This window comes from Rousettus aegyptiacus, unplaced genomic scaffold (genome assembly GCF_014176215.1).
Source record: "Rousettus aegyptiacus isolate mRouAeg1 unplaced genomic scaffold, mRouAeg1.p scaffold_m13_p_11, whole genome shotgun sequence".
Lineage (NCBI taxonomy): Eukaryota > Metazoa > Chordata > Mammalia > Chiroptera > Pteropodidae > Rousettus > Rousettus aegyptiacus.
In genome coordinates, this window is record NW_023416286.1 from 26,383,898 (window position 1) to 26,403,060 (window position 19,163).

The 19,163-nt window shown below is 36.0% G+C and overlaps 1 protein-coding gene across 8 annotated transcripts in view; it reads left to right on the plus strand.

Annotated features, from left to right (window-relative positions):
• Window positions 1-19,163, plus strand: part of FAT1 (FAT atypical cadherin 1) — a 125,882-nt gene that overhangs the window by 57,791 nt on the left and 48,928 nt on the right. The window lies entirely within an intron of this gene.

Sequence of the window (19,163 nt, forward strand, 5' to 3'; positions counted from 1 at the left end):
TAATAGCTACTAAATTAGTGATATATCTTAAACTTGCTGCAGATTCTACTGCTGCTAAGTACTCCAATTTTCTTAGCTACTTTTTATGAAGAATAGCAAAAGAATTTATTTTACAATTCATAGTAGTTTATTATTATTTTTTTAATGTTGTTTAGAATTTTTCCATAGAGCAATGCTGTGTCTGCAGGCAGTAGGGGATCAAGAGTAAACAGTTTTCAGATTCAGAGCAGTTATTTTCTTGAACTGATAACTTAAGTTTCCCTTTTAACTGTTTTCACCTCTCCATCTCTGATCCCCTGTTTCTAAGCAGTTAGCTTCTTGGCTCCAAAGTCCTCCTCTGGAATCCTTATAAACCTCTCCTAATCTTTGTTCCTTTACATTGGATGATGCATCTACTTTCTTCTTTTGCTTTTTTTTCCTTTTGCTTTTTTTTCTTTTTTCTTTTTTTTTTCTTTCTTTCCTTATTTTTACTGTTTTTGTTTTGGTTTTGTTTTTGTTTTTTATTTTTTATTACTTTTTCTTAATCCTTGGTTTGTTTTCTAATTATTTCACAAAAAAAAAGAGGTTCAGTTGAGCTATTCACTATCAGTAGTGAAAAGTTAGCTATCATTTATGCACTGAAAACTTCCTATGTGAATTGTTTTGCTCTTCAGTTTCTTGATTGGAGTTAAAACAAAGAATCACCTTATAACATTGAGAAGACAGTTTATTTATATGAAGATAAAACTTCTCATCAAATAGATCATTGGTCTTTGAATCCAGGCATTTCCATGATTCAATACTTTTCTGTAGAATCTAATTATGAATTCTGAAGAGGGAGATTTACTATAGTTTACATACCCCTATCATGTCTTTGCTTATTATGTCTTTCCTTGGTCTAGGGGAGCTTGCCTGTTTAGTTACTGGGTTGTCTATTTGATATATGTCAAGGAAATAATATACAAAAATCAAAATTAAGGTGGCATTCTCCACTTCCCTATCATTCTTTGTTAACCCTTTTTTATACTATGTTTATTTCCTAATTTCCTTTGTTAAACTTAAAATGCAGCAATTCTTAAGGTGGGAAGAGGCTTGAGTTCAGTATTTGTGTACCATAACGCCTGTAGAAAGATACCTGATAGAGATCATGGGTGGGTATAATACTTTGTCTCTTAGAAAGCATGTTAAAATGTTAGTTTTAAACTTCTTGTCAGTATATTTCAACCTGACATTCACAGAGAGTCTATCTGTCTTGATATTTAAAAGTAAATGTAAGTTCAAGATTGATTTTGAATGTATTAGGATTTTCTTTTGCTTTGAGATAATTATGCTCTAGCTCTTTGGCCAAAACTGATATGCTCCTTTGAAGTCTTAGAAAACCAGCAATTGATTATTAAGAATGATTGAGCCAATAACAGTTTAATTATATAGGAGAGAAACAGTATCTGTGCGTTTTTTTTTTTTTTTTCTTTTGGAAGCACTGGGGGCAGGATATAGGACCCTGGCCTATGAAAAAGGGCTGGAATTAAGAAATTATACAAGAACTTGAAGACTTGAAGCAGCATCTATAAATGATTAAGAAAACCCTTATTCAAGCAGTATAGTAGTGTACTCTTTATTGCACAAATATTAATGAAATTCAGCCTTCTTTATTGTGAAATAAAATGAAGAGAAAAGCAAGAGCTAAAAAGTTAGACACCATCAAATATAAAAGAAGAAAGATTAGAAGTTTATTAAAATTTCAAAGGAAGATTTCAGAGTCAGGTAACTATTTGCATGAAAGTGGGGCAGGGGACCAGTGTCACAGACCTTGAGAAACACCTAGAAATTAAAGCCTTGAGGTGGTAATTCAAGAACATAACTAACCCCCCTTTTAAAAATTGTTTGATCAATTAGACTTTAAAATATTTTCATTTTTCTTATGTCGACTCTCTTTTAAATTATGTTAAGTCCTCTGTAAAGAGACAGGTAAGCAAGCAATAAATGGCCTTTCGAATATCTGAACAAATACTACTAGACATAAAGTCAAAGAGGAGGAGAAAGAGACTTAGAAAATTATGTACGTTAGAGCTATTGTGGGGAGCCTTGGAACCTACACTGTCTCTGGGGCCTCTGAAATCATATTCCTGCCATGTTGTTATATTTTGTGGGAACATGATTAATGTGGCATTGCCACTCCCTTTACATCTCCCTATTCTGACAACTCTTAGGAAGCAACATCTGCAGAGACTTCCTTATCATCTGAGAGAATAAATTCCCCCCAGTAGTCCACAGCCAGCTCCCAAACCCTAGCGTGGGAAGCACATGCATCCTGCTGACAGAACAGCAGAAGAAAATGCATAAGGATGTATAAAGAAGTTTTATTTTCTTATGAGTAGAAGACAGATAACAGTGGAGAATAGCTACAATTAATACACAGGCATATGTATTGCGAAGTATATTATAGATTATGATTAGTAAAGAAGTCTGATCACGCTATGAGTCAAGAAATAACCATATTTCTTGGTTACGATCAAGAAATAACCATATTTTAGCATGGGCAGTATTAAAGAATATAGTAAATACATCTTTACAAGGTCTATCTCTAGACAATTCCTTTCCCCCAACTCAGCACAAAATTTCAAAATTTGGGCATGATCCTCAGTGTCCAGAGTATAACACTTCAAAGTTTACATCTTCCTCAAAACCTTTAAAGCAGACTTATTTTTAATAGGTAGGTCAGTATTATTGGAGGCCAGATTGTGAAAGCTGATGAAAGGCAGTCTGGTAAAAGAAAGTTCCCGTGATTTGCTGACCCATAATACTACCTGGAGACCCTAAATCATGTTACTTGGTAATTAATGGCTGAGTGAGAAAATCACTGTGCTGGAAATGAAGATATCTGGGCAATACTGAGGCTTTATCTCTGTGATCTTGGAGAAAACGGACTTCTAGGTCCTTACGTTTTTGTTATTAGTGATGTTTTTGCACTCCTATTAAGGGAAAGTCATTTATGGGAAAGATGTCACAGCCTTTTCCAATTGTATATGTGACATTTGTTCTATAAACTATACAGAAGATATTTAGGGTTTTAGGAGATTAATTGATGTGTGCATCTCTCTTGGATAAACAAATTAGATGAAGTAAAGTGAGGCTAACTTGCTCCTTAGTGGTGGAGAAAAACTAAGGACCCTGATGATTATCAAAATGTCCAACAGGCTGGAGAAAACCTGAATTCATTGCCATTCAGATCATTTGTTTATGCATCAAGTATTTACTGAACTTCTGTACTGTATACAGTACGTTAAGAGGTGCTTCGGAAGTTTGTAGTCTACATGAGTGAAAGAGGAAAGAGAAACGGGTGGGTACGCGATAGTATAGGACAGGCTGTAATACACAACCCCAGAGGAAGTGAGCAACAGACTGATGTGTGATGGGTGTAATGAGGAGGATGAGGTCTTAGAAAAGCGACTGGGCTGATTTTGAAGGTAGTAAAAGGGAAGGGATGGAGAAGAGGTCAGAGATTTTGGAGGACATTTTGAAGGAATGGTGAGTTAGTGGCCGAGAGATAAAGTTAGATGAGTGTATGGGAGAATGGCCACACTTGATGGAAAACGTTAAATACCAGAATAAGGGTTAAAGGATAATATTTATGCAATTTTTATAAATAATGATCTATTTTCAAGTCTCCATGCAATCCCTTGGACCATTTTGTGTACACATAAATCAGATGACCTCACTAAGCCATTTTGGAGAGTAGGAAAACATCTTCACAGTAGTTCTTTCTTCTTTTATCATAGTATGCCAAAATAGTTAAAAAATAAAACAAAACCTTCCTAGGACTGAGTTTGATGATCTGAATTTTGGGTATCAAATGACAAGTTTATATGAACATTTTTGAATGTTTTTTTTATCTTCTAGTCAAAGTTTTTGTGCTTGATTAAGGTGCCAGGAACTGTCTTTTGCATCTTAAATGGTTCTTAAGTTTATAAGTAGAGTGATGGAGTGTTTTCCTTTTTCAGAGTATATGGGCAAAAAGAGACTTGATCTCTTTTTCTTTTCTGGTACACTTTTGTGGACACAAGAATTTTTTATAAAATATTTTTTGTTTATGTCCAATATCGGTTAGGATAAATCTGCTTCTTTTAACATAAACGATGCAGTTGTTCAAGGTGGGAGACAGATAAGAGTATAGAATGTTAGATTGTCTGAACCTTGACAGCTCCAGCCCCTGCAGTCAAATGCGTCACATCTTGGTTTGTGGTATGTCAAGGACAGAGAAGAAGAGGAGTCACAAACAATGGGGACCAGTGTGTGCTTCACAGATTTCATTATCCACGAGTAACCTCAGGAAACTGAAACCTTAGCGAAGTGGTTTTTTTTAGTTAAGGTTATCAGTTTGAGCTTTTGAGGGGTGATATGCAACTTATAATAGGCAAATAATTTTGAAGTGTTACTTTTTAGGTATGTGCATGCTTTAGAAAAGACCACAGTTTTATTTCCTTATCTGTATGCTTGGTACTTTCCATGTTTGGGGCACAAAGCAAGTATTGCTTATTTTTAAAGTTTTATTGAAATATAATTGCATACAGTAAATTGCACATTTAAATTCTACCGTTTCATAAGTTTCAGCATAGCTACACAACTGTGAAACCATCACCACAAGGAAGCAGTGAACATACCTAATATTCTCAAAATTTCCCCTTCCTTCTCTGTATGCCATCCCTCTCGTTCCTCTCTGCCCCCATCCCCAGGCGGCCATTCATCTGTCAGTCCGCATCCATTAGTTTGCATTTTCTGAAATCTTAGATAAATGGACACACAGGGTGTGTACTCTTCTTTTGGTAAAGCTCCTTACACTTAGCTTATTTACTTCTGAGATTCGTGCATGTTGTAGTGAGTGGTAATACTAGTGCATTCCTTTTTCTTTTTCTTTTCCTTGTTGTATATCCCTTGTACAGATACACTACAATGTGTTTATCCAAATACCTGTTGATGGACATTTGTGTTCTGGCCACTTTTGGCTGTTTCATTGAGAATAAGTTTCTGTAGACATAAACTTCCATTTGAGAATGTATGAACATTTGAGAATAAGTTTCTGTAGACATAAACTTCCATTTCTCTTGGATTTTACCTAGGAATGAGTAACTGGAAACTATCTCAAGGCAGTAGGTCTTACCTGCTTTGTTTCTCTCCTCTCAGTGATCACCATCTTCCCTTGCTTGGTATCTAGTGTCCCATAAACCATTATTTTATTTATTATTTATTTTGTCTGGGTTTTTTGTTCATTTCATGTTGGAGGGTGAATCTGACCCCCTCACTAGAAATAGAAGTTAAATTATTGCTTTTTAAGCTGAAAAAAAAAAATGCTTATGTAACTTTAGAACTTCCATAAATATATATATATATATACTATTAAGACCTCATTTAATATATAGCATGAATCTTCTTTTTTTGTGTTTTTTAAGGAGTAAAAATTAATTTCTAGATATTTTAAACAGAAGTTTAGCACCGACCTGGGTATGTTTCTAGAGTATATAGACCATCATATTCTTTTATCTGCAAAATTGTGTCACTTTATTGTACATAAAGCCCAGAATGAGGATCAAGTTCTGGCTGGTCCTCCTTCCTCAGAACACCATTATCAAGACTGGAAAGTAGATGTGTGCATGTGAGCCTGTGTGTGTGTGTGTGTGTGTGTGCGCGTGCGCACGTGCATGTGCGCATGTGCACGTGTATGGTAATGCATTAACAGTACACAATTCAACGGTTACAAGAAGATAGCCGGTGAAAATTTTGATCCTGTTCAGTTAGTTCCCTAGACATTCAGCTTTCTTCCTTAATGTATTAACTATATTTTATTTTCTGTTTTCTTGCTGCTCTGGGGCTGGGGCCTCCCTAACTGAGCAGAGATTACCCCACTCAGAGCTAGGTGATTCTTAGAGATAACAAATGACTCACCTTTTGTATGAACACTGGCCGGTCTAGACCTCATACTTGGAACCATGCCCTTAATTAGGCCACTGCCCCCTGCCCTAACCATCTCAGGGCCAGGTGTAGGAAAACTAGAGACAGCCCAGCCCCTGTGTACCAGAGCCCACGGAAATATTTCTGGCTGGTGCTAAGCCTGCTGTGCTGCTTCGCCTTGGCCTTCTGTAGACACCACAGCAAAGGCTCTTGCCCACGCTTTCTCTTTGCCTTCTCTGCCTCCTGACTGACCCTGGTGCAGCCTCACATGGCCCTGTGTGGTATGACATGGCATGCCTCTCCTCAGGAACCGTGAGTAACAAACTGTCTTTTCAGTGACACTTGTCTCCTGATATGTTGGCCTCTCCATAGCTGAATAATAATAAAACCTACATTTTAAAACACTTTGAAGCAACTAGTATTTACAGTTTCTTCCACTCATGTATAAGTAAGTAAAACTGTATTTTTTTCCTCATCATTTTTACATAGGTGGTAGCATAATATAAACAATGATGCGCATCCCGGGTTTTTTCCTTAACAGTATTAGATGCTGTGCTACAGATCATTATTGTATCTGCAGCACGTGGCATTTCAAATCTCGCAAGTCCTCCCAGCTTTCTTGTGGGCTGATTTCCATCCAGCTGTCTCTTGCCAGTTACCTTTCAGAGTTAGTTTGAAGGAAAGTGCCAAGGAGAAACCAGCAGACCTTGGCTTTCCTTCGTTTGCTACCCTTCTGTCTTATTCTCTGATCTTTCCTATACCACTCTAGCACCCTTCTACCATCTCTTGACCTAACTTTTAGATCAGGTTGGAGCAAAACTTTCATTAGGAGTCAGAAGGGCAGCGACAGGTATAGCTATCTATTGTGTTTTACGTGACAAGCAACCTCACATACTTAATCGTTACAAGAAACTCTGTGAGATGCGTAGAGGTTACAAATAGCAAGAGTGTGCTATCTTCCCATTTGTGTATTTTCCGTTTTACAAATAATAACATGACTTCAGAGAGGTCAAGACCACCTGGAGATGGTGCCGGAAAGACATGAATTTCCTAGCTGCTGCTTCTGGGGGCCTTGTCCCTCATTCACTCTCTGTGCCTCTGGGTTTGGGATGTAAATGTGGTTTGGGAGCCATTCTTCTGTTCTTTGTATTAAGGAATTCCTGAATTATATAATAGTTGCTTTTTAAGCTAATCTTATTTTTATGATATTTTCAGACCAAAAAGCACGAAACATCTAAATCACACTAGATGTTTTAGTTTTATTAACCATGTACTGCAAAGATCATTGAACTCTTTCTGTAAAAGGCCAGATAATAAATATTTTAGGTTTCGCAGGTCATACAGCCTTTGTCATAGCCACTCTGCTCTGTTCCTATAGCAGTCGTTGACAATATGGAAATGAATGAGCATAGCTATGTTCCAATAAAACTTTATTTATGAACATTTAAATTTAAATTTCACGTCCTTTTCATGTGTCACAATATTTTATTTTTCTTTTGTTTTTTTCCAATCATTTAAGAATGTAAAAGCCATTCTTAGCTTGCAAGCCATACAAAACAGGTTGGGAGTAGTTTCCTGATCCCTGATAAGCTCATATAGTTACTATTTGGACTAAATCGTTGATTGATTTCTGAGGGGATAGCCTATTTGATATTCCTGAAGCAAACATTGAAATTTTTTTCATTGTTCTTAGCAGTGAATACTTAGAAAAAATGATCTGGATTTTGCTTCTTCAGGTTATTAAAATTATTCCTTAAAAAAAGTGTAGTTAGAATATTAGTTATCAAGGTTAAAATCTCAGAAGATTTAGCAAGTTGATGATAAACTATTAGATCTCTTCAACTTTGAGAAATAATTATTTCTTGTAAGAAGTTAAACTATTTCCAAGTTTTGAGATTTTCACACTTCTTCGTGCTCATGTATGCGATTGAAAATATTTCGGAGCTTGAAATTCCATCTCTTACAGTTGGCTATATGTGTACTTATCAAATCTTCACCATTTTCTCATGTTTTTCATTCTCATTCTGAGTTGAGATAGTAATGCTGAAATTACTAAGTTTTAGCTTCTTAGGCTTTGTAGAGGACAACTTTATACAGTGGCCTGTTTTTCATTTGTTTATATGTAGGGCAGAATATTTAATACAGAATTATTTTATGTTCAATGTAGGAAATGTTATTTGATTACAGATAGAGTTGATGATATCTATGTCTATATGTAGTAATGTTTATATGTAGTAATTCCTAAAGCATAGTAAAGCTATAAAATGCTATAGCTAATAAGTATACTGGATACTCACCCATGCTCTTGTCCAGTATCACATTACAATTATTTCTTTCTCAATCAAAGTAAATGCCATTTTATTGTGGCTGGAACGGAGGCTGAACAAAGTGCAATAGGAAATAGCTACAGCTGCAAACAACTTCCAAGGGTTTCCGGTAACATTTGATAGCTGCAGAGGAAGGAAATGAAGGGCCAGTCACTTTACAATGGCAGGAATTCATTTAAAAAAAAAAAATAAGTTTACCTATTTGTAGTCTTTTTTTTCCCAAAGATATGCAAATCCATTATTAGGAAGAATGTATATATTTTTCTTACCTGTTTCTCCTGCTTATTTTTCACTTTATAGTGAAGTATGTTATCCTAAAAGTCTGAAAGAAGTCAGATTTTGTTCAGTGCCTTTTCTATGAATGTCAAAATGATGATATGCTTTCTTCCTAAAATCTTCCCTGAGTCCTTTTGATAATTTTTTAGAGGTATTCTATTTTATTAACATGTTGTTGAATATAATTTGCTAAAGTTATTTTAAGGGCCAGTATTTAAAGATTTTGCATCTGAGTGCCTAAGTGCGATTAGCCTTTTTTTGTCAGCATGATGTTAATCTTACAAAACAGGTTGAGTCTCTTCCCATCTCTGTCTCTGCCGTATCTGACATTTATAGGAATGATAAAGGCAATTCCCGATAGATTGCATTTGGCTTTTGATCTTGTGTTTATCTTCAGTTTTAATACCATCAGTTTTCAACAAGAAACCGTAAGGTAGAATTAAAACCAGAAGCGAAGACTAGAGATTTCAGGGCGCAAGTCCCTGCTCAGCCACTACTTGTGTGACTTTAGACTCGTCATTTGATCCATTTTATTAGGGTTTTCTGTGGGACTCTGAAAGTATGAACTAAATGAGCTCTGAGCTCTTTTCCAGCCTAGACACTCTATGAATAGAATTCCATTTTTGGCTCCAAGCCTAATCCTGCCGGCACCAGCATTTCAGTGACAAACAATAGCTGCTCAGATGGCCACAGCTGCCAGAAGAGCTCTAGACAGGCTGTAGTTAAATGCAGTCTTAGAACTGCACCTAAATAAAGGCAGCGCAATATTGCCATGTTGCCGAGTATCTCTGAGCTCATGACCTAAAGCTCCAAGGGAGTGGATGTCGAGTGATAACTGTAGGAAAAATTGAACGTTTGCACTTGGTTTATAAAGCAGCCTGTGTTTTTAGAACGAGGCCCTGGAGGTAGCAGTGCCCAGCTTCCCTACCTATCTTTGCAAGTCTGCTTTGCTGTTTCAGTGTGGGTGGGTGCTGGTCTTGCCTATGTTGGGGTGGGGATCCAGCCCTGGCTCAGGTTCTTGAGGGCCGGGACCACCCCACATTCATTTATTGTAGCCACCATACAACCAAGCACCATCCTGAGTATGTAGTTGCTGCTCAGTACTCACTTTCTGGTTAACTGATACACATTTTAAAAATAAGTGAAATTGATACAATTTCCATTTCACCTGTTTGTAACAGAAGATTTAGAAAGTTGGAACAGGAAAAAGCCATCCCTGGTTTAGTTTCTGTCCCTCTTCCTACCTGCCATGTCCTCTATCCACCCATTGTATAGCCCTCAGGACTTTAGCTGTGATCTCTGTAAATTGCAGCAAACAGCCTTGTTCTGAGAACATTTTCACTTGTTATTAAAGCTGGTTGCGTACAGATCCTGTAGACCAGAGCATCCCATGGAAACGTGTTGACAGAGTGACAATCCTGTGCTGCGTGGAATTCTACAGTTACTGTCTCCTGCTTCCCCATCTCGCTGTGCTTTGCATGCTTTAATATTTTATTTTAAAACATAGAATGATTACCAATTGTATTGTTTCCTTTATTTTCCACAGATTTGTTTAATCTCTGTAGTTTTTGTTAGCTTAACTAAAAGCGTGCTATATTTCAGTTATGTACCATGGAAATGAAAAAAAAAAATTCAGGCACTAAAGGTTTAAAATACATATCTCATAAATTCTAAAACACTTAACTTTTAACCCCTCATATCTTTTACACTTATTTTGTAGAGTTTATGGTAATTTTTTCTGATAGTAGGCGTATTTTACTTTTCTTTCTTAGCCTATCTATAAGAGGAATGAGGGGGCATTATGACCAAATAGAAAGGATAGTTTAGTTTAGCAAATGTAAGGCAAGCACAGGTAAAGTTTTTTTGGCTAAAAATTTTTTTTTGGGGGGTAAAGTATTTTCTTAAACTTTTTTTTTTTTTTTTTTTTTTTAATCTCATCGTATCCTGAGGCCTGTGTTGCTTGTTAAATGAACTCTTTAAAAAACAGAAATGGTTTTGGTTTATTCAGAATAAAAGGGCCTTTTCTAGCTTGGTCCTTAATTAAACCACTTTGTAATGGGGGCTTTGTATTTTATGGGTATTAAGCTAGTATTTATAATTATTGTTAACGAGGTTACTGAAAAATATTTAGGCAATTCTTATTTCATTATTATGGAGGATTAAAGACTGTATGACATAACATATTCAATGATATAATTGATGTACAATTTGTGGCATAATTTATATATTAATTAAAAAAAAAGAATAAGACAGCTCATTTGTGATTCTCATCAGGGGTGTTCAGGTAGTCCCCCCAAAACTGAGGCAGCCTGCTTCACCTTCCTTTTGAGTTAAATTATACAATTAATTTGAATTATTTGGAGCATTTGGTACTTTCTTACCTAAAATTATCTTTGTGCCTGAGGCTTTTTTAAAAATCTTCTGCCTTCTAATTCTGTATAGAATGATACCCTTTAAAGTCATAAAACATTTCAAATGAAGACAGTAATAAAATATAGAAAACAATATAAGTGATTATCTTTGGATTATGGAATTGTTTGCCATTCTTACCTAATTTTTTTTTGTAGTCTTTTAGTACTTTTGTTTGATATTCAAATAAAAAGGTATATTAAATTTCTAAGGCTACAGTAACAAACTGCCATAAACCAGGTGGCTTAAAACAACAGAAATTTATTCTTTCATACTTCTAGAGTCCAGAAATCTGAAATCAAGGTGTTGGCAGGGCCAGGTTCCCTCTGAAGTCTCCAGGGGAGGATCCTCCCTGGCCTCTTCCAGCTCCTGGTCGCTCGTGGCATTTTCTGACTGTGGCAGCATCACTCCTGTCTCTTTCCCCATCTTCACTTGGCCCTCTTTCCTGTATCTGTGTATTTCAAATCTTTTCCTGCTATTCTCATAATCGGACACTCACTGAATTTAGGACTCACTGTAAATTCAACCTGCAATAGTTAATTACATCTTTTAAGACAGTTTTTTCTAAATAATATCATAGTCAACAGGTTTTAGGTTGGACCAATCTTTTGGGGTGAGACCACATTAAGCATAGTACAAAAGATATTTCCCAAAAGGAAAATATGCTGTTAAGTTATAAATCAATACGGCCATTTAAATGGTTATTTCTTTTTATGTTGAAAAGACTATGTTTCATTTAACTTATATTTTAACAGGATCTAATCACTTGGGTCAGTAGTTGCAGATTTGTCAGGAAGATTCTAGAAGCCGTTTTAGGCTTTAATAAGTAACATAAGAGCAGTTGGAATTTTGACGTAGGCTATCTGGCCATTTCTTTAAAGTAATTTCTGCAGAGTTAGTTATGTTCCTTAAACACTGCTTATCTCTTAAGTCCATAGTCCTATTATATTATGTTATTTGGAGATACTTTGCTCCTAAATATGACCAGTAATGATAATTACAGTGACTAAAAAGAATTCTGTGTTTAGGAAACTATTTGAATAAGAGGGCATGGATTTTTTTTTTTTCTTCCAAATTTATTGGCCCAAGGTGGTTAGCATGGATCACCAACTCTATGAGACTGTATAAGGTGGGACCTCACGAATGGAAATTCTGATTTAGGGGAGGAAAAGAAGTGGGATCGGCCCATCATTTCTTATGCTTCTATGTATACTTTTGGTTGCAATGGGCTAGAGCAAAAACGAGACTTATAAACATTTTCTTTGGGAAGAACACAACTATCATTCTAACTTTACTGCTAACTCTGACATTGAGGAATTAATTTAATATTCCTGAATCTCATTTACTTGTTCTTAAAGTGCAGGATTTGGGCAAGAAGATTTTAAAAGACTCTCTGGCTCTAGCAAACTTAGTTTTTATAGTAAGAGGACATTTTAGAAGGTATGATACATTTCATTCAAATTTTGCTTCAGAAGCAGAAAAAAATGTAAAAGATATGCCACTGTAATATTTTTAAGAAATTTTAACTATTCATATACGTGGCCAAATATTTGAGGGTTTAAAGAATCATTCGTTTGAGACTTTCCAACCTGAGATTAGTTTCCAACCAATAAATGTTCCTATATCCTTTTACTCTGACCTTTAAAATATTTTAATGTTGAAATTTCTTTAAATAATATACTTGTCAAAAGTAAAACATTACTACAATAAAGGTATGTATAAAGTAAAACGTAAAAGTGCCCTCTTCTCTCTTACCTTCATCCTTTGCCCCATTTTCCAAGAGTAGACATGGCTAATAATTTGGGGTTTAGCCATTTATGAAAGTGTGAGCACATTCTACATATATGTTGCCATTTTGGTTTTTATAATAACTCTTTGTGTAAAAGTCACTTGAGCAGTGTTAAATTTTACAATCTCCTTACTGGGATATTACAGTTGTTTTATTGTAATTGTTGCTGGTTCTTAAAGCATATTAAATGTCCTAGTAGCACCACCTGCTAAAGTAGGAGTTGACAGTAGAAAAGTAGAAATCAAATTTCCAGATCATGGTAGTAATAACACTGAAGAAATTTCCCTGTCCACTCTGAAGATGTCTGAGATTATAAATATTTCTTGTCACTAAATGGGCTAAAATTAATGTTCTTCTACTCAACAAAGAGCAGAATATATTAAAGTGTTCCCAAAAAATCAGTGGGGAAAACAGTTGAAAATAGAAAATAGTATAGCAAGAGTACATACCTGTAGTCAAGGGTTAGGCAGAATAGTGCTGTGATTAATAAAACATCATGAAAAAGATGGAGAGTCCTGAGGCGACACCTGCAAAAGAAATCATGATTGATGGAGAGAACATTCTAGTCCCAAAGTAATGTGAGAAGTTCATAACTCACCAAACAATTCTGTTGCGTAATTGTACATATTAAATATATAACTATGATCTATACATTTATAGTTATTTATGTGAGTTCTCTGGGATCAGACAGACTTAGGGTCAGATCTCAACTTTGCCATTTCCTGGAATTGTGACCTCTCAAAGCCTCAAATATATTTAAAATGAAGTTAGTATATTAGTAGCTGCAATTTGACGTTGCTGTGGTTATTCATTGAGAATGGTGGACATAAAATGCTTAGCCCAGAGCCAGGTCTTTGGAAGCACACAATTAGTGTTGCCTAAAAAGTGAACTATGAGAGAGTAGTTTAATACTCATCTCTTGCTTTTTGGTATAAGGGCTGTTTCCTTAAATAAATTGTATATCTTTGAGGACAAGGGCCTTGTCTTACTTAGGCTTTTATATGTGTGGCTCGGATTGAACTATTTGGGGGAGATAATCTGAAGATAAGTTGAATAATACAGACTGAACAAAGTGGGCAACTTTGAGATAGTAAGCTTATCACATCATTACTCCTTACGAACTATACATTTCATCAGTTAATTTTTCGGCATTAGCAAGAGATCATCAGAGGCAAAAAATATAAATTGGTAGATAATATTTTTCAAAAGTCATAAACACAAAGACTTTGATTTCTAGGTGTTCAGATGAAGCTGTAAGCTAACAACAAACCAAATTTCTTTATCGCCAGGTGAGCCTGGTGAGGCAGAGGCAAGAAAGAGGGAACCTAATGGAGCAGTGTCAGCACGGTCAAGATCCAAGAACTTTTTTCTTTTTTCACTATTTAGATTTAAGACATGTACAGATATTGGATTTTGATAAATAAATTTGACATTACCTCTTCAAATTTTAACCACAGAAAAAGATTTTGAATATTGTAAATGTTCAAGTTCTTTGATATGAGTCATTTGAAAGTGGAGACCACAAAGGAGCACAGATGATTTGTGACTAAAGTTTTGAATTTTAAAAATCCAGTCTTTAGTCACACATGCCACATTTTAAGTGCTTAGTGACCACATGCTGGGGACCGTCATATTGGACAGCGCGACTGTAGATCATTTCCATCATCACAGAAAGGTCTGCCGAATGGCGCTTGTTTAGAACACATGTTGCTGTGGTTCACGCATTATCACAAATAAGCAAAAGGATAAAAGAGCCAAAGTAGTTGTAGAGGTTAGAGGATTTTGGCACCTTCCTCTACTTATTCTCAAGTAGGATAATTGGAAAATAGTTCAAAGTAAATTTCCTGCCAAGCAAAATGAATGTATGACCATCAGTGTTTTTCTTCTAGAACCAGGACTTTTTCCTTTTCAGTTTGGTTCTTAGAAAACTCCTACTATCGATCACAGGTACTTCTCTGACTGTAGTTGGAATTTCATCAAATTCAAAAATTCTTTTTTCCCCACCCCCCTTCTCTAGCTGTCATCTAGTTGCGTCTGCAATGCTGGTGTTTCAGACCCATTTTTACAGACCCAAACCTTCGGTCCTTCCCAGCTTCTGTTATTCATTACGTGGCCTTCAGACTGTGATGCTCTAGGTTTATTGAACTCTCAGCTCACAACCTTGCTAAATGATGTTGAGTAAGCAACTTAATCTCTCTGAGCCTTAAAAAATATTAATTAATTTCTTATGGTATAGATATTGTCCTATATATACATATGGATTAAGTGAGATAATGTATTCAAAGCTCATAGCATAAGAACTTGGCATTTAGCAAGCCAGTGACCATTAGAGATGAAGTTATTTGATTTATTAGTTAGCTTTTGCTTTGTAGCAAACCATTCCAAAACTCAGTGGTTTAAAACAACCACCATAACTTATTTAGGGATTTTGCTGAGTAGTTCTAGTCTTGTCCAGGCTTTCCTGATCTCTCATGCAGTGGTGGTCCCTTGGCTGGTGGGCTTGAGGCTGGCTGGTCCTGGACGGCTTCATTTGCATATTGGGTGGTTGGTTGGCTGACTGCTGGAATAACAGGGTTGACTGGACTACTTGTGTCTACCAAGTTCTAACTTGCTTGGAATGTAAAGCCCTCAGCAACAGCACTTGCTTTCCCTCTGTATTCTGTATGTACCCTATACTCTGTCTTTCTTGAATGTAGTCTTTGCTTTCTACCCTTCATCCTTCCCTTTTAAAGACTCTAAAATCAAGTCTCAGTCTTAATCATCTCTACATTGAGTGGACAGCACAAAATAGTTGAATAAATACATAAAGGTAGCTCTACCTATGCGGACTATCTTACTATTATCTTTGCCTACTAATACTCTAATACTCACTTTTATGTGCATTCTACTCTTTGAAATCTGTTTGATCCCTTGAATTTTGAGAAGTTTGGAGTTGGTTTTTAGTGTTGCTTATGAAAAATGTCAGAGTAAAATTTTCTATTGAATCATTATAGTTAATCTGCCATTCTCTCTTAAGTGAACTCTTCTCTAAATGTCTAAAGTGGCATAGAAAAGCTGAATAGTTTTTTTTAATGATATAAAACACAGGAAAGTTTTGTTTCTTAGTTTTATATACATTTATGTGGTAAATTTGGACTGCTCATTGGTGAGAAGATACGGTATCTGCTCTCTCAGAGCACTTACATTTATAATAGTATTGGTCTACAGAATAGGGTATTTTCTAGGCCAAGTAAAGAAAGTTTTGTCTTTTATTTCTATTTGTAATTTAATGGTGCGCTGCAGAAAGATAAAACACACAGTTACAAAAGGCAGTACTTAGTATGCATTTTCTTGCTTTCACCCACTCTAATTTTCTAAATTGCTTTTTTGGACCTGTTAAATGAATAATGATTAACTATTGCTCATTTTTTTTCTTTGAATTTTATATAAGTCACAGTTCAGAATTTATGGAGCATTTAAATGCCATAATGCAATAAATTATGTAATATGGTATGATAGGGAGGGGAAAATAAGTAATAGAGAAGCTCTCTTTTGGGCTGTAGGAAAACTCAATTCTAATCCTGGCTCTGGTGATGACTGACTGGTAGCCTTGGAACAATTGAACTTTTCTTTGGCTCAGATACCTGAGCATCTTCCTCCCCAGTTTGGAAATATTGTACTGTTCCTATTAAATGTATATCCTTCTCAGATTCATTAATAAACGTTACATATGGGCACAGTGTTTAAATGGATATTTAATATCTACAAAGTTAATGACATGTATCAGATATATAGAAAAGGCATACTCTGGATTCAATTTTGAAATAGGTGTTTTATACCATAGATAAGAGTGGAGGATTAGTAGGATAACAGTTGAAAATAAATGTGAAATGCATAATGAATTCTACAGCTAAATTGGTGTGGCTAGAGTGTGGGAGATTCAAATAGCGTTTCCATGATGTTGAGCTTCCATTGTGATTGATAGCTGTAAAGTAAAGTGTACCCCCAAAGAACACCCACAGTTTGCCTAGTATTTTCCTGCTTCATTCGGAAATTTTGTTTGCAGGGTTCATTTGGTATAAAAATTCCACCAGAAGCACTAACTTCTCCCTTCTTTTAGTTTGTCTCCCCCCAGAGGACGCACACGCACAGCCTCTCCCAGGTGATGGCCTTAGGGAAAGGCAAGCACTGTGACACTGATAGGATTCCGTTAAGTAGGAGTGCCGTGAATCGAGAGAAAGAAAGGGCTCTTCGTCAGTCTGAAATATCTTACATGTTTATGAAGTATCTTACATGTGATTTAACTGTCAGTAGCTACATGAGGCTGATGGCTGCTATATGGGTGAGCTCAGGTCTAGATCTTTGTCTTCCCTTGTGTATACGGTCACTCATTATATCTGCTCTTTGTTATGTTAGCATGCTACCCAGTCTCCTCTTCACAAAAGATATACCTTTCCTAGTCTACTTCCCGCCTCCCTGGCTCCCACTTTTCTGCAGTGCTTGGAGGAGGGACTTCCTCTTTAACATCTCTGCCCCTGGCTTCCGGGATACACGATTCTCTTCCAGCTGTTGCTTTCATAAGCTGCTTCATGGCTTTCTAAACATTCATGTCCCTTACTTTAATAAGATTGGCCCACCATTTTCTTTATTTTTTTGTTGGCCCACCATTCTTTTTGTTCTTCCTGTTCTCTTCTATGCTTGTGGTATAACTCAAATCTGTCTGCCTCAGACGACTTCCCTGCACTGCCCATCTGCGCCTCTGTGTATCTGCTGGACACCACCATCACCTAGCTCAAATGCTATAAATTTCTCTCGTTATTTCTAAGTTTAGTGTACTTTATGCGTGTCTCTAATTGAATACATATTTTAAATTTTGCTCTTTATATTTTTAAGAAATTCATGTGTTCATACAAGTGGTTTTTGAGAGGCATAGCAGTGTATCTAAGAGATACATGAAAGACAAAGTCTCTGTCCTCATAGGCCTTGCAGTATACAAAAGAAGACTTTTAAATGAGTGACCGTAATATATATATAAATGAGTAAGTGAGTGAGTGAACGAGTGACCGACCGTAGTACCACTGGGTGATGTTAGGATGGAGGAAATAGAAGAGCTTGGAGAACCCATCTGTGGGACCCCAGGCAGGCCTGTCAGGGAAGACTTTAGTAGTGATGTTTGCATTGAGAGGTGAAAGAGTGGACAGGAGTAGCTAGGCTAGAATGAATAAGAAAGGAGTATTAGAATTCACTGCATTTGAATGGAATTAAGCTTCCATTTGAGTTAACAGAGGAGAATTAATTTGGAACGTATGGAAAATGCAAGTAATTCCAAGGAGAGGTCAGGACTGCTGTCTTCGTATTGAATTGGTAGCATGGATGTGGGTACATCTGGATTGGAAGTCTGGCGTGCTGTAAGTAAATTGCGAAGTGGGGAACTTTCATTGCTCATGGATATTTGTGTATTTGTTATGGAAAGTTATTTGCTAATGGATGTTTTTGCAGTGAATGATTATGCTCTACAGAAGCAGAATACTAGTTTGCTGTGAACATGGCAAGCTGTTGTCCCTTGTGAAGTTACCGTTGATAACAACTTTTCGATGGGCACATTAGGACAATTAGATGGGCCTAAACACAGTGATTTTCTGTCATTCTTGAACTACGTAAAACCATAATCAGAAGGGCATGGTAAACTTTTGATAGGAAAAAAATAAATTAACTTTAAAAAGGTTCTTAAGTAATGAAAATTGAGCTCGTGTGCTAAAGCAACATTTTCTCACTATTAAACATTGTGAAGCATTTTCCTTTTACCTCTTTTAATATATAAGTATGGTTTGGTAAAAACCGTAGATTACAGCTTACAATAATAGTCTTTTGTTGTTGTTATTAAAGAGAGCATCGTTGCATTAAAGTGTGGGGAAGATAATGTTGATTTAAATTCTTAATGACTAAGAAAAACACTTCAAATTAAATGAGAACAAACCTTTCATTTACAAATTTAGAGAAACATTTTGGATAGCCTTTAATTGGTAGTTGTGTGAAATTGGTTAGGAGAATAAGAGAAAATCCATCAGACTGACTGATAAAAGCTTTTCCTAAATATAAATTTTCTGAAGCATTTCTCTGTTGAAAAACCACAGAGAGCCAGGCAAGAGGAAGGTCTTGCCACGTGAGGCTTTACCTGAGCCACTCAGCATGCACCTGTCTGTTATTAACACAGGTCGTAGAATATATTTTAGTGGTTGGTGTATTTTTTGTAAAGTACAAGCATATATTTAATATATTTTAATGGTCTTCTAGGTTCCAGCATATGTTAATATTTTAGCAGACAGTTATTAAAGTTCTAGAGATAGAAACTAGATATTCTAGTTTGATAGAAAAATCAAAGAAATAAGGGACTTCTTTGAGGATCATTTATTTTTTTCTTTTATTGAAAATTAAATGATTGTTATTTGATCAGCAGT